Source organism: Abramis brama (genome assembly GCF_963993115.1).
Source record: "Abramis brama genome assembly, chromosome: 7".
Lineage (NCBI taxonomy): Eukaryota > Metazoa > Chordata > Actinopteri > Cypriniformes > Leuciscidae > Abramis > Abramis brama.
Window position 1 is genome coordinate 43,478,002 of NC_139969.1, and position 25,625 is coordinate 43,503,626.

At 40.6% G+C, this 25,625-nt stretch overlaps 1 long non-coding RNA gene across 1 annotated transcript in view; it reads right to left on the bottom strand.

Moving 5' to 3' along the window:
• Positions 1-10,732: 10,732 nt before the first annotated feature.
• Positions 10,733-25,625, bottom strand: part of LOC311087375 — a 226,025-nt gene continuing 211,132 nt past the window's right edge. The window contains exon 4 of the long non-coding RNA XR_014607243.1: positions 10,733-11,125. This is a non-coding gene — a long non-coding RNA (uncharacterized lncRNA). The remainder of the gene's footprint in view (positions 11,126-25,625) is intronic.

Below are 25,625 nucleotides of genomic sequence, written 5' to 3' on the forward strand. Positions count from 1 at the left end.
AGTTGTAGGCCATGAGTGCATTTTGTCAGCCTCAAAAATGAACAATGCTAATGTTATATTTTTAAATAATATAGACTTAGCAAATGATTTAGTTGAGCGTGGGATCATTATTGATGGTTTGTTTACACCTGTTCTCCCTTTATCAATGCCATCTAAAAAAGTGACATTATCTAATGTTCCTCCGTTTATTAGTGACCAGCTTTTAACGCAGTCTCTTTCCCGTTATGGCAAATTGGTGTCTCCAATAAAGAAAATACCGATTGGCACTGGATCTCCATTGTTAAAACATATCGTTTCATTTCGGCGTTTCGCCTACATGATTGTGAAAGACGACGCTGAATTAGACCTTACGTTTAAATTCCGAATCGACGACTTTGACTATGTTGTGTTTGCAACAACAGGGAAAATGAAATGTTTTGGATGCAGTAACATTTGATTCGTGATTGCCCTGATAAAAGAGAAACATTAGTAACAGAGCAAAATATAAATGAGGTAACTGTCCCGCCGCCACCCGCGACAAATCAACCCATTGAAACTGAAAGTACAGAGCCAGACGCGATCGAAGCAGAGCGAGCTGAACCCGAGGCGATCACAACAGAGCTGCAAGGGATAAGTCAGGTTAATTCTGAAACTACTATAACGAAAGGGTCGTTGAACAAAACAGTAGAAAATGCGGAGTCCACTGGATCTTTTGATGACGGACTCAACTTGACAAATCGAATAGTCACTTGTTCGGAGAGTAATGACATCAAGGTGTCTGAGATCCCACAGTGTGAGGGAGAAAGACAGCCTTCGATTGAGCAAATACGCGAGAATGATGGCATTGACATAGAAGCAGAACATACACTGTTTAAGGTACCGTTAAAACGAAGGCAAAGTGATAATACTTGTGACTTGAGACCTGTAAAGAGAACAGATGTAGGTGAATGTGAAGACCAGGCTGACACAGAGAGTGGCAGTGAATCAGACTGTAGTCTCTCTCTTTCACAGACGGAATGCGTGAGTCGCAATTATGAAGTGGAAGATATAAAATTGTTTCTTAAAGCAACGAAAAATAGAAGAGGGGTACGAGTGAACGAATACTTTCCTGACCTTAAACAGTTTATTGAAAAGACAAGGTGTCTGATGGCTGAAGGTTTTTTTACCAACAAAGAAATTTACAGGTTAAAGAAGCTAGTGAGAAAACTCAATAGGGGAGAGTGGGGTAAGATGAGCCAGTTTTTACTTATGTGGACCTCAAGGCAAGGGAAATTGAGACAGAAGTGCAGTGAAGACATCCACTGTTAATTTGGGATGTTGCCTATAAACTGAAAATTAAAAAATGCACCTATGACAAAGAGCCTTGAAAATATGACCTCAGAAAAAAAAGTGTTCATGTGACTCAACTTACCCCAGGCTAGGGGTAAGTTGATCCCAGTCAGTGGGTAAATTGAGCCATCTGGGGGTAAATTGACCATCCTATCTTTCACTTTTTTATGCAAGCATAATAATAAAAAAACTTGCCTCTTTAAAATAATAATTTAATAAGACACTTACCTTTCTAAACAATGTTAACCCTCTGGGGTCTGAGGTGTTTTTGGGGCCCTTGGGATGTTTTGAAATGCCCTGACATTTGTGTTTTTTTCAGTTGCTTATACACATATTAATGGCAAAGGTGTAAATGCACTATTTAGCACAAAACAGGGCTACCATAATATGTGAGCAGCATGTATGTACATGTTTGTATTTTTGAGAGAATAATGTTTATGCGTGGTTATTAAAAAAACAAAATCTTCTCCCCAAATGTGTCACTAATATAAAGCACAATACAAATAATTTAAAGAGAAGGCTTATATTGACCTTTTAAGATTTAGCTTACATCTACCTTGTAAATATATGTTTTGCTATTTTATTAAAAAGATTACAATTACAACAACAATTACAATTTCAACAATATTTCAAGTGTACTTTCTTTGTAAAAAATAAATTATAGGCCTACATTTTACTATATGTATTCATTTATTTGAATATAGCCTACATTGGAACAAATACTATAGTAACATCTTAGTTGATGACTTTATTTTGACAAAAAAATAATAATAATACTGTGCATATATATATATATATATATATATATATATATATATATATATATAACATATGAGCAGAAATTGCTAAACAAAAGCTTATTTGATGTGGCAGTAGTCTATTTTAAAAAACTTTATAATTTATCCAAAACTAGTCAACAAAATATTGTCTTTCATATTTCGGCCGACTGTATCGTTTTTATGAAATATTAGGGCATATAAATGTTAATTGCAGTTTATACCATGGTCTGGGTGAATACTCGATTCTGATTGGCTGCAGGGTGTCCATTAAAAAGTGATAATGTACACCTAGGAAAGGCGTCCCGTCAATTTGCCTGATGACAGTTCTAAATGATTGCGCTGGCTCAAACTCACTGATCAACTGCTGCGGTCGGGTCGCTGTGGCCACGTTGCTTGGCAAAGCCTGTATACGGGAGATATTAAGTGACCATGTGACCATCGTAAGTGACCATGGTATTACCTGATAATGGACACCTCGTCGGGCATTAACCCTTACTTAATATGTTGCTTATACAAAGACATTTTATTTCAACACATTTCTGTCGATTTTCTCCATTTCAAAAAGGTTGAACCACTGGTTCAATTTACCCCACATCATTTGGCTCACTTTGCCCCATAGTCACCATTTTGGTAAAAACGGCCTAGCTTAGCAATTCAGGGTAACCTTTAGCTTAATGATTCACATGGTTTTAAATGTTGACAAATCACCAACATGTACCATACACAACTTTAGACCTAGATCAATTTTCTTTGACAAAATGGCTAATATACCTGAAATGCAGAAAATTTACTTTAACAAGCAAAAAAGGTGTTTTTGTGGAAAAGACAACTTCCTTCTTGCCCCATGTGCTTCTCCTCTTCACAGCAATATAGAAATGATGGAGTCCTTCAAAATGTATGGTCCCATGACACCAAATGTGCATAGTTGCCTAGAAACAGGGGGTGGGTCAACTTACCCACTGGCTCATTTTACCCCACTCTCCCCTACTGAAATAAACAATGATGGGGTTGGGAAAAGCTAATTTAATGATAATCAGTGGTTTGTTTTTGCTGTTTTGTTATTTATTCTCTATGGGTGAAGTTAGCGTTGCTTCAGTCAATGTAAATGGAGCAAGAGATGTGAAAAAAAGAGTAATGTTATATGAAATGTCTAAACAGAAAAAATTAGACATTATTTTTCTTCAAGAAACTCACAGTGATTCCAAGAATGCTGCAGATTGGGAAAGAGAATGGGATGGCATCTCTATTTTAAGTCACAATACTACTAGCAGTGGAGGAGTTGCTGTTTTATTTTCTAAGAACTTCAACCCAATTTCGTATGAGGTTGAAGAGATTATAAAAGGTAGACTTTTAGAAAGTTTTTGTTTCTGGGAGGAGATTTTAATTGTACTGAACAAACTATTGATAGGAATCACATAGAGCCCCATGAGCCATCTCGAAAGAGACTTATTCAAGTAATTAAAACAAATGAGTTGTGCGATATATGGAGACATGTTAATGGTAATCTAAGACAATATACCTGGTCTCATACCCGTGACAATGTTTTTTCTTTTGCTAGGTTGGATAGATTTTATGGGTTTAAACATCAATGTGGTATTTTTAGCGAATGTTTTATTGTCCCTGTTTGTTTTTCTGATCATAGTATGGTGTGTTGTTCTTTTATTTTGAACTCCATTAGACCGAAGAGTGCTTATTGGCATTTTAACAGTTCTTTGCTAAATGATAAAAAATTTAAGGAAAATTTCAAATATTTTTGGGAAACGTTTAGAGCTACAAAGAATACATTCCAGTCATTGAGGCAGTGGTGGGATTTTGGTAAAGTTCAAATGAAACAATTTTGTCAACAGCATACTCGAAATATTACTGTACAGTTATCTAAATCCATGAAGAACTTGGAGACATCAATAGTCAAATTACAAAAGTTAGCTGAATCAACTGGGGGGGAGGATGTTTTGGAAGCTCTTACAATGAAAAAAACTCAATTTGGTGATCTTTTAGCGGTTAAGGTGCAAGGAGCTCTGGTTCGGTCCCGTTTTCAGAATATTGACCAAATGGATGCTCCAACAAAATTTTTCTTTAATTTGGAAAAAAAGAACGGACAGAAAAGATTAATTCACGCGCTGCGCTCCGAATCTGGCATGTTATTATCTGACCCTATTGATATTAGAAAGAGAGCAGTTTGTTTTTATGAAAAGCTGTACAGCTGTGAATGTGCTGCAGAGCCTGACACTGACAATGTTTTTTTTGAAAACTTGGCACAGGTGTCTGAGGATGCCAATACGAAACTCCGTAAGGCCATGAGCCTAGAGGAGTTGAACAAGGCCCTTCAGGGCATGGAGTCCGGGAAGGCTCCTGGCATCGATGGTCTTCCAGTAGACTTTTATAAGTCGTTCTGGACAGTGTTGGGGGAGGATTTGCTTGCGGTGCTCAATGAAAGCTTGGTTGAAGGGCGGCTGCCGTTGAGCTGCCGTAGAGCAGTTCTTACACTCCTCCCGAAAAAAGGAGACCTGACGGAGATTAAGAACTGGCGCCCTGTGTCGCTGCTTTGCACAGATTACAAACTGCTCTCAAAAAGTTTGGCAAATAGAATGGCAGAGGTAATGGAGCAAGTTGTTCATCCGGACCAGAGCTACTGCTTACCTGGTAGGGTCATTTTTGATAATATTTCTTTAGTGCGGGATATTCTAGAAGTCTCCAAGTTGTTTAATTTAGATTGTGCGTTGCTTTCTCTGGATCAAGAGAAAGCTTTCGATCGAGTTGAACATAATTACCTATGGAAAACCTTAGCAGCTTTTGGTTTCTGCCAAGATTATGTGGAAATGGTAAAGATGCTGTATACTGATGTTGAGAGTGTGCTGAAAGTGAACGGTGGCTTATGCACTCCTTTCAAGGTTGGTAGAGGTGTCAGGCAAGGATGTTCGCTATCAGGAATGCTTTAATCATTAGCCATAGAACCATTATTGCAGCAGATAAGAGCAAATTTGACTGGTTTAAATATACCTGGTTTTAACTGTAACATTCATTTATCCGCTTATGCTGATGATGTGATTGTAATAGTCAACAGTCAGAAAGATATAGAGATATTAAAGAAATTACTTGAAGATTTTAGAGTTTTATCTTCTGCTAAAATAAACTGGAACAAAAGTGAAGCTTTAATATGTGGAAATTGGACTGGAGAGGAACTAAACATTCCTGATGGTTTATTTTGGAGTAAAGGAGGTTTAAAATACTTAGGGGTCTTTTTAGGAGATGAGGACACTGTACAGAAAAACTGGGAAGGGATTGTTGAAAAAATTAAAGGTCGATTAGCCAAATGGAAATGGCTGGCCCCAAACATGTCCTATAAAGGGCGTACTTTAATTATCAATAACTTAATTGCATCTTCTCTCTGGCATAAGTTGGCATGTATAGATCCACCTGTGAAAATGTTGAATGAAATTCAAGCCTTACTGGTGGATTTTTTCTGGGATAAATTACATTGGATTACAAAGAGCATTTTATTTTTGCCTAAAGAAGAAGGTGGACAGGGTCTGATAAACTTGCAAAGCAGAACAGCAGCTTTTCGTCTACAATTTATACAAAGACTTCTTTCGGGGTCAAGTGACTTTGGTTGGAGAGTGACTGCATGTGCTATTTTACGGAGTCTGGGAGGCCTACAGATGGACAAATCTCTCTTTTTGTTAGACCCCTTAAAACTGAATGCCTCCAATATGCCAATTTTTTATCGAAACCTTTTTAAAGTATGGAGTCTTTTTAATCAACAAAGGACACCGTGTATGAAATCACTCTTCTGGTTGTTAAATGAACCCATAGTATATGGAGCTCGCTTGGATATTTCTACTGTTGAACACAGTTTTCCTGGACTAAATAATATCCTTTGCCAATCCAGGATCACCACTTTAAGACTTTTGCTAAATGTGGCTGGACCTAATTTTACGAACATTGAGCAAACTGCATCTCATTTGAGAATTTCTTCAACTCGAATAGTTGCTCAACTGATGGCAAAGTGGCAGTCTGCTCTTTCAAAGGAAGAGAGACAACTATTAACAGACTATTGCACAGGAGTCGAGACCCCTAATACTGAAGAGCCTTTTCCAACTATATATTTGTCTCCCAATTTGGATGATTGTATGGGTTTGTTTTTAAAAACTGGAAAGTCTTTGTGTTTGGATTTCTTGTCGGTTACAGGAAAAGTCTTGAACAAAGCTTGTGTTTTGGTTTTTAACAAGAAGATTTTAAATGACAAAGTGGATACACCATGGCGTTCTTTCTTAAAATTGGATGATGGATAATGTTAAGCCTGAATGGAGAGTTTTGTATAAGCCACCGTTGAAAAAGAGAGTAGGAGATATACAATGGAGAGTGCTTCATGGAGCAATAGCTGTTAATGCTTTTATTTCTGTTTTAAATCCTGAGGTGAGCTCTGAATGTCCTTTTTGTTTTAAAAGAGAGACTGTTTTTCATGCTTTCCTGGAGTGCTCTAGATTAAATCCATTATTTGATGTTTTAAGAAATCTTTTTGATGCTTTAAATGAAATTTTCTCTAAGGAAATATTTGTTTTGGGTGCAAAATATGTGCAGAAAAGACGAATTGAGTGTCAATTAGTAAATTTTATCTTGGGTCAAGCTAAACTAGCTATCTATTCAAGTAGAAAAAATAAGATTGAGCAAAGGACTGGACATAATGTTACTGTGTTGTTTTCAAATCTCATAAAGTCTAGAGTGTTGATTGATTTTAATTTTTATAAATCTATGGATGATCTTATTCCTTTTGAACTAAAATGGTGTAGCAAAGGAGCATTGTGTTCTATGATTGAAGATGAATTATTTTTTACACATTTTCTGTAATTTTTATCCTTTGTGATAATGTATATCTTGTGAATGGTTTTATGTAGATTTGTAATAAAGAGCATTTTTTAAATTCTCTCTCTCTCTCTCTCTCTCTCTCTCTCTGTCTCTCTCTCACTCTCTCTCACACACACACAAACACACACACACACACACCTCTTTCTCTCTCTCTCTCTCTCTCTCTCTCTCTCACACACACACACACACACACACCTCTTTCTCTCTCTCTCTCTCTCTCTCTCTCTCTCTCTCACACACACACACACACACACACCTCTTTCTCTCTCTCTCTCTCTCTCTCTCTCTCTCTCTCTCTCTCTCTCTCCTCTAAGGTGGGAATTCCTCTTGGTGCAAAAGACCATTAGTTGTGTAGTTGGTTTCTGGTTTCTGGCTTTGACCTTCCCCACTTACAGTTCAACTCAGCTGTTATTGTCAAATAATCACAGACAGAAACACATACAGGAGAACTGAGAGCTCTTTAATTATATTAATGATAGAAAAGAGAGAATACAGGACAGTCTCTGACTCGATATGAAACACTTCTATAAAGACACAACAATATTACAAATAACTCTCTTCTGATTTCCATGCAAGCTCTGGTTAATATTTGTATATAAACTTAGTAATAGAGTTCAAAGGTACAGCACGCACATCCAAAACAATAAAACTGGGTGCTGGGCAGACAAGTAGTTGCAAAGGTAAACAATGAGTCCGCACACCAGAGAATGCTCCTTAGCAATTTTAATGATTGCTCACCACGTGTAACGTTTCGGGCCCAAGCCCTTCATCAGACATAAAAAAACAAGTGGGGAGACACACCTCCTTAAATACAGCCATGCATGATCACATGATCACATACATCCATGATTAATCACATGACCAATCAAGTGAAAAATGCAATTACATCAAGAAAACAGATAAAAAAATATATACCAACATTTGCAATACAAAAATACATTAGAGATATATTTATATTAACATTTGTAATGCAAAAAATACATTAAAAATATATTAAGTGGCTAAGAGAAGGCATGCAGTGCTTGAAGCATAGCCTAGAAATTTTAAAAAAAATGTCTCTACCACTGTAAGCAGTCATGATAGATGAGCAAGAATGTAAATACATAAGGGGTACCACAAAGGTGTGTTACACATATCATATATCAAGTCAGCAAAGCGATAACACAACATTTACAATATTTACACAATTACAGGAGTTATTTACAGAAATGGCCTCAGATCAAAATCTTCATTCAACCCTTTTGGAGCTAAAGTGTCCAGGGTATAGATCCAGAATGCTTCTCTTTTGAGTAACAGACAATTTACATCTCCTCCACGGGAGGGCTGTTTCACAAGTTCAATGCCACAATATCTGAGAGAGGAAACGTTATGAAAGGCTTGTGTAAAATGCACCGCTACTGGGCTTTTGATGTCATGGTTACGAATATTTGATCTATGTTCTGAGATTCTTGTTTTCAGTGGCCTAGTCGTTTTACCAACATAGGCCAAGCCGCACGGGCATTTAAGTAAATATATAACATTCTTTGTGTTACAGGTGATCACACCTTTGATGTCATGTTGGTGAGAGCGCACCTTCCACCATTGACTCCACCACATTTTTTGCAGTCTATTCCCTTCGGGAATTACAGATGTGGCAACTGTCCTCAATGCAACTTTACACATAAAACTACCACCTTCAATCACCCACGCACTGGAAGACTCTATGACATCAAAGGTGTGATCACCTGTAACACAAAGAATGTTATATATTTACTTAAATGCCCGTGCGGCTTGGCCTATGTTGGTAAAACGACTAGGCCACTGAAAACAAGAATCTCAGAACATAGATCAAATATTCGTAACCATGACATCAAAAGCCCAGTAGCGGTGCATTTTACACAAGCCTTTCATAACGTTTCCTCTCTCAGATATTGTGGCATTGAACTTGTGAAACAGCCCTCCCGTGGAGGAGATGTAAATTGTCTGTTACTCAAAAGAGAAGCATTCTGGATCTATACCCTGGACACTTTAGCTCCAAAAGGGTTGAATGAAGATTTTGATCTGAGGCCATTTCTGTAAATAACTCCTGTAATTGTGTAAATATTGTAAATGTTGTGTTATCGCTTTGCTGACTTGATATATGATATGTGTAACACACCTTTGTGGTACCCCTTATGTATTTACATTCTTGCTCATCTATCATGACTGCTTACAGTGGTAGAGACATTTTTTTTAAATTTCTAGGCTATGCTTCAAGCACTGCATGCCTTCTCTTAGCCACTTAATATATTTTTAATGTATTTTTTGCATTACAAATGTTAATATAAATATATCTCTAATGTATTTTTGTATTGCAAATGTTGGTATATTTTTTTTTATCTGTTTTCTTGATGTAATTGCATTTTTCACTTGATTGGTCATGTGATTAATCATGGATGTATGTGATCATGTGATCATGCATGGCTGTATTTAAGGAGGTGTGTCTCCCCACTTGTTTTTTTATGTCTGATGAAGGGCTTGGGCCCGAAACGTTACACGTGGTGAGCAATCATTAAAATTGCTAAGGAGCATTCTCTGGTGTGCGGACTCATTGTTTACCTATATAAACTTAGTACTCTTCTAATATATTCTGTGCACTTTAAATCAAGTCTTTTTAGGGATAGTTCATCCGAAACTGTCCACTGACTTCTAATGTATGGACAAAGAAATCTCTAAATATTGTCTTTTATGTTCCACAGAAGAAAGAAAGTTATCCAGCTTTTGGTCGACATGAGGGCATATGTACATTATGTCAATATTCATTTTTGAGTGAACCATCTTTTTAATACATTTACATTGAATCATTTAGCAGACACTTTAATCCAAAGCGATTTACAAATGAGGAGAACAATAGAAGTTAAACTAACAATATTCAAGTGCTGTGAATAATAGCGTGAATAGTAGTTATTTGGTAAAAGAGTATAATGTACATGCATTAGGAACACAAGCAAGACTATGACATTAAACTACTTGATGTTGTTGATCTGTCAGTCTATCGGGGGAATTAATGAGAATAAACCGTGCTTTATACAACCCTCCTCTCCATCATATGATAAAGTCCTGCTGATACAGAACGTCAGCAGAAGCATCAACGGCACATCAATACATCTTTAATAAAACTCTGTTTACCGGATGTGTTTAATGGAGCGCAAACAGAGCAATTGAGTTTGAATTATTAAAAGAATGACATTGACTTAATTTTAGTGCAGATGTTTAAACTGAACTGCAGGCGGTCCGTGAATGAAACGCAGGCTTTTGCATTGAAACACAGCCGGCAAACGCTGCACTACTGTCTCGAGAGTGTTCGTCCCGGCTGTGTGTCGAACTCTGATGTGTGTCAGTTCTACAACAGCAGTGAACAGACTTCATTAACCCTCCAACATCAGGCCTCAAGAACATGTACAATACACAGTCAGCCAGTGGGTTCAGAAACAGGAGATATTCAGAACAATACCAAATTATATAAAACAGTGTATAGCTGTAACTAAACTCTAGCTGTGTACTGTAACTAAATGCATATATAAAAGTTAGGATTATGTTCGGGAGAATGAGAAAAGTGTAAGTCAGAAGCACCAGGAACAAACTGCCCAAAAATGTTTTGCGCTTTAGAGAAGTAAGTGATATTGTGCGTGAAAGACCGCGACAAGTGCCAACAAAACACAGAATGATTATTGGGTAGGGGATTAAACAGCTGATCGATCGGGACAAAAGAGAGTTAACGTCTGTAAAGTTTGCAAAGATCAGAGGAACAAACCAGATGATCAGAGAAACGACACAGCAGACTTTTAGTGAATGATGAGATCTGTACCAGATAGGATGAGAAACCAGAAGATATCATTCAAAAGCAACACATGCCATAAAATACAGACCCACATTCAAACTATAATCATATGCATTATACACACCCCCTGACCTTTTGGTTGTGTCCATTAATCTACAAATAATCTGAATGAGATCTGAAAGAATCAAATGAATAACAAACACTGGAGTGGAGCGATGAGATTTGATAAGAGCACACAACGCAAACAGAGTTAAGATCATGATTGGAATCTCAATGGCTGAAATGATCTTGATAATTAATGGGTCTGCAGACTCAAGTTTCAAGTAAAATTCCCATATCTGACGGCTCCATTCATCGCCATAATGTACTCCACCTGATCCGTTGATATAAAAATCTTCACTTGATCTGTTGCTGCTGGTGTTTTGTTCTGCCATTGTTTCATGAAATCTTGACAGGCAACACTAAATAACAAACCAGTCATTAGTTTAATGCATTCATTTACCATTTACTACTTTATTAAAAACATTATGGAAAATATATGACATAACTTGTTTTCTGTGTGATTGTTGAAATAAAGTTTCCTCAGTTTGCTTGACATGTTCTTTAGAGGAGATGTGTGTAATGTTAGAAAGCTTGAAATACGTGAAATGTAAGATTAAAGTTTGGAAATCCTCCATTTGAACAATATCACAGAAGCAAGAATGCTGTTGTTCTGAATATTCAGTCCAGCACAGCTGCAAGTGTACAATGGTTTATTAAACTAGGAATAAATCTTGAAGAACTTACGTTACTGACAGGATTGTGTGTTTCGTCTGCAGGTCAAAGCAGAAGTTTGTGGAGCAACACACAGACTGACAGATGTTTCACAAGTTTCCACTGCCGTGTTTAAAGAGCTCTTCATTCACTGCACACACTGTAAAAACACACATCTTAAAGCTTGTGGATCTAATGTAGGAAATGCCTGAGATTACAGACAAACTATTTGATCCAACGTGTGCAACTGTAATTACCTTAAAGACACAATTAACTAACAATGGTGGTTTAAGTGTTCGGCTCAACTACGACGACTGAAGTAATCTGAAAACGCTTTATATCTGATGCTTTCATTTTTAAAGTTCACTCTGTGTTTTTAACTCTTTCGACACTCTGCTTTAAAAAAAATAACATGCATTCCTTTTTTTTAACAACACTTGAATGTGGGAAAGTTTAATAATAAAAAAAAAAACATTTGAGCAAAAAGCTGAGAAAATCATGTTTATGTCAGACTTCATCCAGATCATATTCAGAATGATGATCAAACTCAGATGGATTATTTATTTAGTGATGTAATATTCATAGTGTACTCTTCAGTAATACAGGAATAACAGAAATGTTCTACAAAAGTGTATAATATAGCTCTGCCATAGCATTTCACTGATCTTTATTATGTATTTTGTTCAAGAGATTATATCTGCTGCTGTACTTTTTTAATGTACTCTAGATATTTATTTTGCAATGTACACAACAATATAGTATATTAAAGTTTCCTTGATTTCAAAGTGTGTGTATGTCTTCACATTAATATTTAATTATTTTTGCACTTTTAATATATCATTTTGAATACTGATTAAAACAATTTTATAATAAACTATTAGTGTAATGCTAATATATTTCTAATGAGCTGAAATACTATTAAAATGTTCTTGAAGTACATTAAAATTTAGCTTCAAATATATGATATGTCAGGTTTAGAAATGAATCAGACAGGTGAGTAGAATAAACAGTAGTTTTATTTGGAACAGAAGCACGGAACCATCAGATGTATAATTGAGTTGATATTGGCAATGTGGAAATGAATATGGAACTTAGATGGAGAAATAACTGAATTTATTTTATTTTTTTGTCTTTTGCAGATGGAGGTAGACCAGGCTGGAGAACGGAAGATGAAGGAGATCAGCGGTGATGAAAGATGGTAAACAGGAACACAGACTGAAGATGAGTATCGCAAGTAAGTAGATCAGGTAAGTCATGGGATTGAGTCTTCCTTGTCTTGGTAAAGACGAGACTAGACAGTGAAGTGATGGTGAAGTGGTGTTATATAGGGTGCTGATGATGATGAGGTGCAGGTGAGGTGAATCAGTAATCAGGGGAGAGTGAACGAGTGGGTGGAGTGTGCAGATCTGGTGAAGCCCTGACAGTACCCCCCCCCCCTCCATGGGAGGCTCCTGACGACTGGGTGAAGAGACGATGACGAGGTCTGCTGCGACCTCTGGGAGCTGGTCGATCTGGATGATCGGTGTGAAACTGGGTAAGGAGTCCTGGATCTAAGATGTCATCACGTGGAACCCATGAATGTTCCTCAGGACCATAGTCCTCCCAGTCGATGAGGTATTCAATCCGGGGACCTCGTCGCCGTGAGTCCAGGATGGTGCGAACTCGGTAGATGGGCTCTTCTTCGACTTGGTAGATGGGCTCTTCTTCGACAGGATCTGTATGAGGTTTTAAGAGTGAAACATGGAAGGAAGGTGAAATTCTGTATTGAGGTGGAAAATTGAGTCTGTAGGTGACCTCATTGAGCTGCCTTTGCACGGTGAAAGGACCAATATATCAAGGACGCAGCTTACGGCAAGGCAGGCGGAGGCGGATGTCCCGGGTTGAGAGCCAAACCTTCTGTCCAGGTTGGTACTGCGGGGTCGAAGTATGGCGATGGTCAGCTTGAATCATGTGCTTCCGCACTGCATGCTGGAGGTGCACGTGAGCCGAGTCCCATACCCTCTCGCTCTGCTCGAACCAGTGGTTGACAGCTGGAACCTCCGAGGGCTCATCCGACCAGGGAAACAGCGGTGGTTGATATCCCAAGATGCACTGGAAGGGGGTGAGCCCTGTGGTGGATTGACGGAGTGAATTCTGTGCGTATTCGGCCCAGGAGAGGAATTGGCTCCAGCTGTCTTGGTTCTGGTGGCAATATGATCTCAGGTATCTCCCGATCTCCTGGATCTTGCGCTCAGTCTGGCCATTAGTTTGAGGGTGGTAACCTGAGGAGAGGCTTACGGTGACTCCCAGGAGTCTGAAAAAGGCTTGGCACACTCTGAATATAAACTGGGGACCTTAATCAGACACTATGTCTTCAGGAATACCGAAGTTTCGGAACACATTCTGGAATAGAGCCTCTGCGGCTTCGAAGGCAGTGGGCAGTCCGGGTAGTGGAATCAAGTTGCAGGCTTTTGAGAAATGGTCAACGATGCAGAAGATACAGGTGTGGTTTCTTGACTTGGGAAAGTCGGTCATGAAGTCAATACCAATGTGTGACCATGGTCGATGTGGAATAGGGAGTGGAACCAGTTTGCCTTCTGGGAGCTTCCTCTGGGTATTGGTAATGGCGCAGACTGAGCAACCCTTAACATACTGGGAGATATCCTGAGGCATGGAGGGCCACCAGTATCGTTGACGTAGGAGCGAGAGGGTATGCCTGCTACCTGTGTCCGGGTGTCCAGAGCCCGGAGAGGTGTGAGCAGAGTCCAGAAGGGCTAAACGGAGAGTAGGTGGTACGTAGAGGAGCCCTTCTAGACCTCCCGGCGGAGCAGGGTTGGTAAGATTTTCTTGGGAGATTTGCTCGTCGATCTTCCAAGTAATGGGACTTACGATCATGGCTGGAGGGAGAATGGGTTCCGGATGGGTTTCTTCAGGAGAAGGATGATGAAGACGAGAGAGTGCATCAGCTTTACAGTTCTTGATGCCTGGGTGATATGTGACGGTGAAATTGAAGCGGGTGAAGAACAACGCTAAACGAGCCTGGCGTGGATTCAGTCTTTTAACCTCTCTGAGATATTCTAAGTTGCGGTGGTCTGTGATAACTTCAAACTTGTGTCGTAGAAACTTGTGTTCCAATGTCGTAGTTCTGCTCCGCTGAGGATAGCTTCTTAGAATAGAAGGCGCATGGATGGAGTTTAGGAGGATCACCCTGCCGCTGGGATAGAACCGCTCCGACCCCAGTAGAGGAGGCATCTACCTTGACGATGAAGGGGAGATCTGGATTCGGATGAGCCAGGATCGGAGTGGTCTGAAAAGCTTCTTTTAGCTGCTGAAAGGATTTGGAGGCTTCTGGGGTGAAGGACAGAGACTTGAGCCGGCCTTTGAGGGTGGAAGTCAGAGGTGAGCTGATGAGGCTGTAATTATTGATGAATCTTCTGTAGAAGTTGGCAAATCCTAGGAAACATTGAAGTTCTTTGACTGAAGAAGGTTGATGCCAGTTCCGGATGGTGTCCACCTTCCTCTGGTCCATCTGGATACCATGTTGGTCGATGACATATCCCAGGAACTGAACAGAGGTGGTGTGGAACTCGCACTTCTCCAGTTTGAGGTAAAGTTGGTGAGCTCGAAGTTTCTCAAGGACCTGCGTGATGTGGTGTCGATGTTCAGAGAGGTCTCGGGAGTAAATGAGGATGTCATCGATGTATATCACCACAAATCGATTGAGGAATTCCCGAAATACCTCATTCATGTAGCCCTGGAATACCGCTGGAGCGTTGGACAGGCCAAAGGGCATAACCCGGTATTTGGCAGGAATCTCCACTTTATGGGTGACTTCAGGACTCTCGACGGAAGTGGAATTAATGGTGAGATTCTGACTATCCCGAGTTGAAGAGGAAGATGAGTTATTGGATATCTTCTGAACAGTGGAGAGACAGGATTGGAAACAGCTTTCGCTCCATTGAAGTATCTCACCAGAATCCCAGTTGATGAGTGGTTGGTGTTGGATCATCCACGGGCGTCCCAGGATGAGATCGGCAGTGGACTCTTCCAGCACCATGAAAGTGATGTCCTCGGAGTGTAGACATCCAATGCGGAGCGTCAGAGTGGGGGACAAGTGACGAATACGACCCTTGCCCAGCGGTTTTCCTTGAATGGAGTGTATACGTAGATCCTGTGAACATCGCTTCTTGGGTGCATTCAGTTTCTGAAGGAGATGGGTTGAGATGAAGTTCCCCGCTGAGTCGATGAGGGCTTGTGCTGAGACACATATATCAGAGGTTAAGACATGTACAGTAGTGCGAGACAGTGTTTCAATTTTGGGAGGTAACTGGATAGTACTCACCGCCGGACGTTGGGGTCATACGGGACAGTTGTTGATAGCATGGTTTTCTCCCCCACAGTATAAGCACAGATGATGTTGAATCCGGTGTTGACGCTCCGCATGGGTCAGGTGGAAAGCGTCTATTTGCATGGATTCAGGTGCTGGAAGAGCGACAGATGGTGCCGTGGGCGGAGGACATGCAGCAGATGGTGGAGTAGCACAGGCAGTGAGGCGTTGGGAAACGCGGATAGTTTTTTGTATTAAGTTTTCAAGCCCCATCGAGTCATCATACACAACCATCAGTTGACGAATGTTAGCATTGAGTCCATGACGGAAAGCTGTAAGCAACGCGGTCTCGTTCCAACCGCTAGATGCCGCCAGAGTGCGGAACTGAAGAGCATATGAACATACTGATTGTTTACCTTGATGGAGGTTGAAGAGCTGATCATGTATGGATAATTCAGACGCCGTTTGGCCGAAGATTTCTTTAAAGTGATGAATGAAGTTGGTAAGTGACTTAGTGACTTGAGCGTTAGAATTCCATAGAGATTGAGCCCACTGGAGAGAGCGGCCGGACAGTAGGGAAATTCTAAACGCCACTCTGGCTGAATCGCTGGAGAATTGATGAGCTTGCATCTCAAAATAGAGAGAACACTGAAGGATGAAACCACTGCAGTCCTCCGCCTCACCGGTGAATGTCGCTGGTCGGGCCATGGGACTGGCAGAGGCAGCTGATGGTACAACTGGTGATAGAGGAAGAAGTGACTGGCGTGCGGCGTGAAGGACATCTGCGGGAATGGTGGGTGGGTTATCAGGAGATGATGGTTGTAGTGATATACAGAAAGCTTGTACCAACTCAGCGAACGGATCGCGTTGTGAATCCATCACTGGTTCCGTGGGGTTCTGCATGTGGTCTAGCCTTTTGTCAGGTTTAGAGATGAATCAGACAGGTGAGTAGAATAAACAGTAGTTTTATTTGGAACAGAAGCACAGAACCATCAAATGAATAAGTGAGTTGATATTGGCAATGTGGAAATGAATATGGAACTTAGCTGGAGAAATAACTGAATGTCTTTTGCAGATGGAGGTAGACCAGGCTGGAGAACGGAAGATGAAGGAGATCAGCGGTGATGACAGATGGTAAACAGGAACATAGACTGAAGATGAGTATCGCAGGTAAGTCATGGGAGTGAGTCTTGCGTGTCTTGGTAAAGACAAGACTAGACAATGAAGTGATGGTGAAGTGGTGTTATATAGGGTGCTGATGATGATGAGGTGCAGGTGAGGTGAATCAGTAATCAGGGGAGAGTGAACGAGTGGGCGGAGTGTGCAAATCTGGTGAATCCTTGACATGATAACTGTAGTTTAAGAAATATGAAAGTATATTTTAAATGAACTGTAAAGAAATACACTTAAATGCACTAAATGTACTTGAAGTGGTTCCATTTTAGCACAATTTAATATATTAAAATATATTGTGCATAGCTTATAACTGATCTTAAGCATATCTTGAAATACACAATATACTGTTGTTTCAAAATAATACATTTAATATGCACTTAGTACAGTATAATTTAAATATATTATGTATGCCCAAAAAGCACAATATAAATACATTTCCTTTTCACCTGGGAAAACAGATGATGAAGTTTATGAGCTGATCACATCATCATCAAATGAATATCAAGGACCTGAAATGGAAACGTACTTGGTTGCTTACGTAACCTCGGTTCCCTTAGATATAAGGGAACGAGTACTGAGTTGCAAATGCTGTGGGAAAACTCCTTTTCTCAAGAATATTGAAGCCTTTATTTTAAAATGCATTGCAGCTGCACAGCAAGAGTATCATAGCTCGCACGAGCGAGCTGATTGGCTGTGCTGCGGCAACTGCACAAACCTATGGCGAGTGAGCAGGAACACGCGATCCAATGGGAGCGCTTGACGCCCTGCCAGACTCGAGCGCGCCAAAATAGATGCGGCAGGAGAGTATAAATTCAGAGAAAACTCGCCATATGACAGGTCTATATCGACTGAAGCGAAACACCTGATATGAGCGAAATAGCACGGCAAGGCAACGCAGTACTCGTTCCCTTATCTCTAAGGGAACTGAGGTTACGTAAGTAACCAAGTACGTTCCCTTACGAGAACGTTCTCTCGTACTGCGTTGCAAACGCTGTGGGAATCCAATTTAAAGGTCCCCTATTATGCAAAATTCACTTTTGCATGCTGTTTGGACATAAATGTGTGTTGGCAGTGTGTGTACACAACCAGCCAATAGTGATAAAAATCCACTCACTCCTTTTTTATTTATCCCCATAAATCATCAGCAGTGTCTCCCAACGACCTGTTTTCAGAATGCTGTTTTAGTGACGTCACTAAGCACAGGCCCCGCCCACGAGTGTTGACAGACACTGCCGTTTCAACATAGACCCGCCCTGATCGAGTTCACAGCTGCTGCACTGACGAGAATGTCTCCCAAGCGTTGTAGGTGTTGTGTGGCTGGATGTATTAATCCACATAGCTCTCTCTATTTACTCCCGAAATCTGAGGCAGCCAAGACGAGGTGGAATTATTTTGTTTTTAAAGAAAATGCTCCCTCAACTCTACCGAAATTCGTTTATGTACTTGCGCACTACTTATAACTTACTTTGTTTACTCAGCTCTTACGGTGATTTTCTAAAGTAAAACTGACGCTTCATCTTTTGTGTGATGTACAATAAACTTTATTAAACTCATCAGTATATGTTTGATCATCATTCGGACCTGGTCCGAAACAGCAGACTTGTAGGCTATTAATAATGGATACATACAAGCAGATGACAAATACGTTATAACCGTAATTAAACTACTAAACTATACCTGTTCCATCTCTATACAGCACTCTGACTCTGTAGGCATTATTGTCTGACTCGAAATGAACACCGTTACTGAGAGTTTCTGATATTATCATCATTCCGTGAGATGAAATTGTCCTGAGAGACTGAGAGCGAGCTCATGAAGCTCCGCCCCCTGTGCCGTCCAGCAGCAGCTTTAAAGGGCACACACTAAAACAGCGCGTTTTTCTGAGCCCCAAAAAATGACAATTTAAACATGCTGTAAAAAATGATCTGTTGGGTATTTTGAGCTAAAACTTCACATACACACTCTGGGGACATCAGAGACTTATTTTACATCTTGTGAAAAGGGGCATAATACGGGACCTTTAAAATGCCGTGCTATTCGCCTGTGACTACTCTGAGAATCCGGGGAGCCCCGGGACTATAACAGAGTAGTCTGAATATCACAGACCAGAACGCTGGGTCTAAAATGATATGCAAGTATATAGTGAAGCACAACGGCCACTCAGAAATATTTATAGGGCTGGGTCGGAAGAGCCAGGGACCTAGAATTTTATTCCCACATAGAATTGTGAAGTCACAACAGTGTGTCTGAGTTATACACTGGCCTGGGTCCATAGAGCCAGGGCCTAGATGGAGAGAACTCGTGCCTGGGACCTCTAGGTTATAAAACCTTGCAAATGTGGACGGAGCGGACCAGCCGGCCGCCGCACAAATGACTTTGATAGGGACTCCACTGGACCATGCCCAAGAGGAAGCCATGCCTCTTGTGGAGTGAGCTCTTACACCTATGGGACACGGGAGGCCCAGTGAGGTGTATGCCAGAGCAATAGCATCCACTATCCATCTGGATAGCGTGAGTTTCGTGACCGGCAGCCCTTTGGTGCGGCCCCTGAAACAGACAAAGAGCGGTGTTGAGAGCACCTTTGGTACATATCCGTGTCTTGGCTTAAGGAAGACTTTAGGTCGTTAGGTCCAAACTCAAGACAGGAAGCGCTTGTGGAGAGCGCTTGTAAGTCCCCCACTCTTTTACTGACGCCAGTGCCAACAGCAGATCGGTTTTAAGAGAGAGGGGTCAGTCTTTGTGAGTAAGAGTCTCCGCCTCTGACTGAGTCAGTATGAGCCAGTCGTTGAGGCAATTCAGAATGCACATTCCCCGCTGTCTCAGGGGGGAGAGAGCCACATCCATGTGAGACCGTTGAAACAGTGTTTGAGTGTAGGGGTGCATACATCACAGTAGGCACAAGTGCTACGTTTATTAAACTTCCAGCGTGAGCTAGGGGAAAGTTTAACCCTCTGGGGTCGACAAACGCGCCCGCGCGTTTCGCTGGATTTTCTTCACATAGTAGCACAATAAACTTAAATTTCTCCGTCATTTATGGTCATACAGAAAAAAGAAATATGAAAAAAGAATCTGTGATATTTCTACTTTTGTATGTGTCCACTTACAATCAAATCCAAACATTGTGCTTTTGAAAAATAAAGAAAATAAACAGGGTGTGCTTTCTGCCTCCCCGTTGCGGTGAACTTTTTTTTCTTGAGCACGTCTATAAACTGAAACAAAACTCAGCGAACACTTGTCACACATTTATGAGCCATATACCTTTATAAACATTTAAGTGTGTACTTTTAAATGATCGGATTCAATATGAAAACAAATATTCTCTGTTTAAGTAATTTGTATAAAACCAACAAGATGCCCAGTATCTCAAACGCTTGCTCATTATTTTTAATTTGACCACGCCCACGCACGCAAAAGAGATTCACATGCAAATCTCCACATGGAACGCGAACGCGCTCATTACCTCAAAAACAAAGCACCAAAAAACTTCACAAGTCTCTGCTTTTCGTCGAGTTTGAAAGACGCGCCGTGAGCTTACATTGGATTTACCTCAGAAGAAGAAGAACGCGATTTGAAGACAAGAAAGATGTAAGGTAAGAAATTCTTACTTATTAGTTTATGTTATTGTTGCATAAACTTCACATTGCAGTTGAACTGTTGCTAGATATATGCTGAATATTATAATATTTAGACCCGTGTTTACTGTTACTGTGTTTGTGGATATCTGCTCAAACGTAGATATGTATAATATGGTAACCATAATGTTTCATATTCTGGAGCATGCTGTGCGTTTGAATGTATCATATTTTGGAGCGCGATCGCGTTTGAAAAGCAAAACGCACCAAACATTAGGCTTCATGTTTTTACTATTATCTCATTTCATATCATCATAACGAATGGAAACATTTGAAGTAACATATGATAATCAATATATTTTTCTCTAGCGTAGTTGTTACTGAAATCTTTTGGAAGATTAATGCTATAATGCTGCATTTGTGTGTGTGTGTATTCTGTGAATTTTAAAAAGCAATTTTAACCTGAAAAATCTAAAATGTATTCCCAAAATCGTGCAGGCCTATAGAAATCTTGATATCAGTATGTTCACTTTTTTTTTTTTTTCAGGGACCAGATGCCACTGAGTACTGCTGACTTCAACATTCACATGAGTCTCTGTACATGAACATGGTAAAGTGAAAATCAAACACCTTGGAAATGAAAGGTATGTACAATGTTTTTAGGAATGGCACAAAGGTCTCTGTCTTTGGATCATTGTTTTCAATAGTGTGCTTTTTTGTCATTTGTTGTGTATCTTTGGATTATGTTGTGTTGTAAATAAATCCAAACAATCAAAAAGCCATTATTTTTTAAATCTCCTCATTCTTTGTGCAAGGTTGCTCAGAATGACAGGGCCTGATAGCTCCTAATAGGGCCGTTAGGGGAGTGTCTTTGTCTTTCTCAGGTGTGAAAGGCTTACATATTAATGATGTGATCACGCCTCCCGCATAAAACTTTCTCACACAAAACACGTCTTACAATTTTTAAATCAATATATTGTCTTATCTGAATGAGCAGTCAAGGTGATTTTCACATAGTTTTGGAGCAAATATTCTAGGCTATGTGATACAATTTTCAAAAGTCTTGTGAAGAAATAATCAGTAGGGGTTTCATGGCCTTATTTCAGTGACAATTTTTTTTTTGTATTTTCACAAACTATGCATAAATGTCATTATCTCAAAACTACAAACTTTTACATACATGCTGCTGACATATTATTGTAGCAGAGTTATTGTAGTGTGCTGAATACAGTGTAATCAGACTTTAGCCATGAAAATGTCACAAGTAACAGAAATAAGCACAAATGTCAGAGCATGTCAGAACACCTACAGGACCCAGAAAATACCCCAGAGGGTTAAGGCTGTGGAAACAGTGGTTGTGTGTAGGGGTGCATACATCACAGTAGGCACACACACTACATTTATTAAACTTCCAGCCTGAGTCAGGGGAAGATTGGAACTGTGGGAACAGTGCCTGTGTGTAGGGGTGCGCACTTTTTAGTGGGCATGTAACCTACAGAATAGAGCGCCCTTTTGTGCTCTATTTGCATCACCGTAAAACCGACGTCTGTTTGCAGGCGTGCGTGTTATGAACAACAGGCCCATTGACTGCAACATCAACATTTCCAGCCACCTGAAAAGAGGGTACTGGGGAATGTAGCATATATTGCTGGGATTACATGGGGGGCAGGGTCAATTTGAGCACGACCAACCCCATTTTCAGACGTTGCCAAAGAGAGTGAGTCACGCAGGGCGGGGCCAGCGCGAGCTCGTTCGATTCAGCGCAGCTGAGATTCGAACTCGGGTCTCCAGCGCGAGAATCTCAAATTCCACCACTGAGCCACAGAAGGGGTGTAAATGAGTTTGTTTCTGTAAAATGTGAGTCACGCGGGGCGGGGCCGGCATGGGCTCATAAATACTCGAGCCCCGCCAAGTGAACGGGAGGGCGCAAGGGGTGGATTCGCTTTCTGTACGCAAGAAAGCTGACCGCGTGCTCAGAGAAGAGAGCAGCATAATTTTCACCTGCCGCCAGAGCCGGGATTCGAACATGGGTCTCTGGCGCGAAATTACATAAGCTTACAGTTAGGGTGAGCATAGAAGAGAGCGTCATGTTTTGTGTCGCCATTGTTTGCAGGTGTGCATGCTTTATAACAGGCTCATTTGCTGCAATATTGGCATTTCCAGCCGCCCGAGCTAAGGGGGGGACTGGGAAATGTGCGAGAAAAAGAGGTTGGTCCGGCCTTGGCGGGACTAAAACACTCTACTTCCGCCTTTCGCCGATGAGTGACGCAGATTTGAAAACTCACTCAGTGTCCGTTCTAGGACATGTAGAAAGACCCAGCTCGTCGACAGCGCGAGAAATGCCGTGGAGAAGCTCGGCGTCAATGTTCGCTCAGGTGCCGATTCGTTCAGATCCTGGTGTGGGCGAGGCACGCACTCAGATCACCATGCTCGTGGATCCTCTGCTCGCGCCGCTTCTTCCTTCGGGGCTCGAGGGGCGCCGAAGACGGAAGGTGGGCGGGATCGCTCTCTGACGTAGCGAGAGCGAGTCTGGATAGGAGCACTGCAACAGGATACTGTCGCAGGAAAGGCAGCCGCCTTTAGTGAGCGCTGCCTCGGTGTTGGTCCGGCCTCGGCGGGACTAAAAGGCCGAGACAAACAGCGCACTGGGTGTACCTGTAAGACACGGGGGAGCGCATTTGCAATTTGCGCATTTCGCTCTGCTCTTTTAGAAATGGAAGCGTTTATAAAGGATATTTGCCGGATGCCACAGGAAAACATTCAGCTGGGCGAGGCGCTGAAGCTGTTCCGCTGAAGGGCTGTTCGACGGCGAGAGAGGCTTCTGAATCCGGAGAAGTCAGCGACGAGGTGAGTTTCAGAGCCGAAGGAGAATAGATCTGTCATATGGCGAGTTTTCTCTGAATTTATACTCTCCTGCCGCGCCAATTTTGGCGCGCTCAAGTCTGGCAGGGCGCCAAGCGCTCCCATTGGATCGCGCGCTCCTGCTCACTCGCCATAGGTTCATGCAGTTGCCGCAGCACAGACAATTAGCTCGCTCGTGCGAGCTATGATGCTCTTGCTGTGCAGCTGCAATGCGTGCACAGCTGCAAAGGCTTCAATATTCTCGAGAAAAGGAGTTTTCCCACAGCGTTTGCAACGCAGTACGAGAGAACGTTCTCGTAAGGGAACTGGTTCCGACAGGACCTTAAAGAAAACTTTTTGGTGAGATCTGGCATTTATCTCATCTCCTGAAGAACCCCTAGTATTGAAGTAGCTAGGTAGTCTTTTGCTGTCAGGTCAGAATAGGATTAAATCCTCACTAGCTTGTTTAGCCTATACCTATAAGTAAATCTAGGCGTGTCCCTACACTCTCGTGCAACAATAACAATCATTGACAACTAGGCCTATTGATCAAATTCATACTTACCCTCCAGCAGAATCTTTCCTGGATCCTTCGTTGTCCTTGGTCTTGCAAGATATACTATAATGCTCTTATAGAACTGTCTTTGTAAGCTGAAGTAAAACTGAACAGTGTTTGTCTTTATGAAATAAAAATGTATTTAAACAAAAGATAAAAATACTGGTTACACAATGATTAATATTTGTTGCAAATCATCAAGAGGTTACAGGTTATAATACTTCAGCTTATCCAATCTCAACAGGGCAGTCCTGTATGAGTGGAAAATTACACAGGCTATTTACCTTGTAAGCAGTTCAAGTAATAGATGTAAAAAATAACTTGTCCTCATCTGAGCTATTCAAGTTAAGATAATACAGCAGAGCAATTTAAGCAAAAAGAATTTCAGTTAATAAACTGAACTGGAGGAGAGCTAATTTCTCCCCAGGGATGCACACGACATCAAAATCAAAAATGCAACAACTAACAGTCAAAAAAGCAGTCATATTTATACAGAACTGGGTTACATTGTTCCTATGCAGTTTCTTGCAACTTCCTTTTCCAGAGGAACTAAATCATGTGACATCAACCTTCTATTTCCTCAGTCAAGGGGGCTTCTGGTGTCGACATCGTTTCCCATATATGGGCATTCTTCCGTCCTTTCCGTGTAAGTGTGTGCGTGTATATGTATCTGGAAGTGTATTTGTAGGTTCATAATATCTTTCAAAATTCAAATAATTCCCTGCAAATTCCAAACCTGCTTTAAACAATTCCATCTTAATTTCTTTAATTTCTTCTACACATAATCAAGCACACTAGAGTCAACAAGCTGAATAACATGTGCTAACGTTTGAATAAAGGCTGAAACACAATGACTTCAATAATTCTCACATGAGATGACATGATCTTACCGGGAATCAGACTGAAGACTGAAGATGCTGCTCATCAGGAGATGATGGTGTTTATGAGCTGCTCAGCGTTCTTTTATAGCCTGAATTAACCCCAGAAACACCAAACAAAGATGCATTAAACATCATTTACAGTTAATGCACATGCAACCGCATCAGCAATCTGCAAACCAAACTCCACAATATAAAACCATTTAAAAAAAGACACAAGTGTTATAGAAAGGAGAATGTGAACAGCCAGAAATACAGAGATATAATACTAAGATTTTGTCATACTGTAAGTTTATCAAATTATGATTATGCAGTAAGAGCAAAATAAAAACATCAGTAAAGACCAAATATTATAACAACTTTTACTACTGAAAACAAAATCACTTGTCATGTCTGATTCTAATTATGGACACTTGATGTAGTGATAAATGTAAAGTATATTAACTTTATACACACGAGAAATGGGCAATTCTGTTAAAGATTTACAAATCATTACAAAATGTGTGTTCCACATGTTAAATTATATTGTGTTAATATTGGTGAAAAGCTAATTCATGTTCAGATATTGTGAACATTAGACTTTTTCACAGTACGGTAAACTTGAGGAACAATCAAACAGCATCTCAGCTTAATGTAAATAATAGGGCTGGGTAAAAAATATCGATTTCTCGATTTTAATCGATTCTCATTTTTACGGACCAAAATCGATTTTTAAATCCCAAGAATCGATTAGGCTAGTTATCCTGTTATTTTACGAGAGTACTCTCGTGTTGCGTAAGTTTAGCTTACGC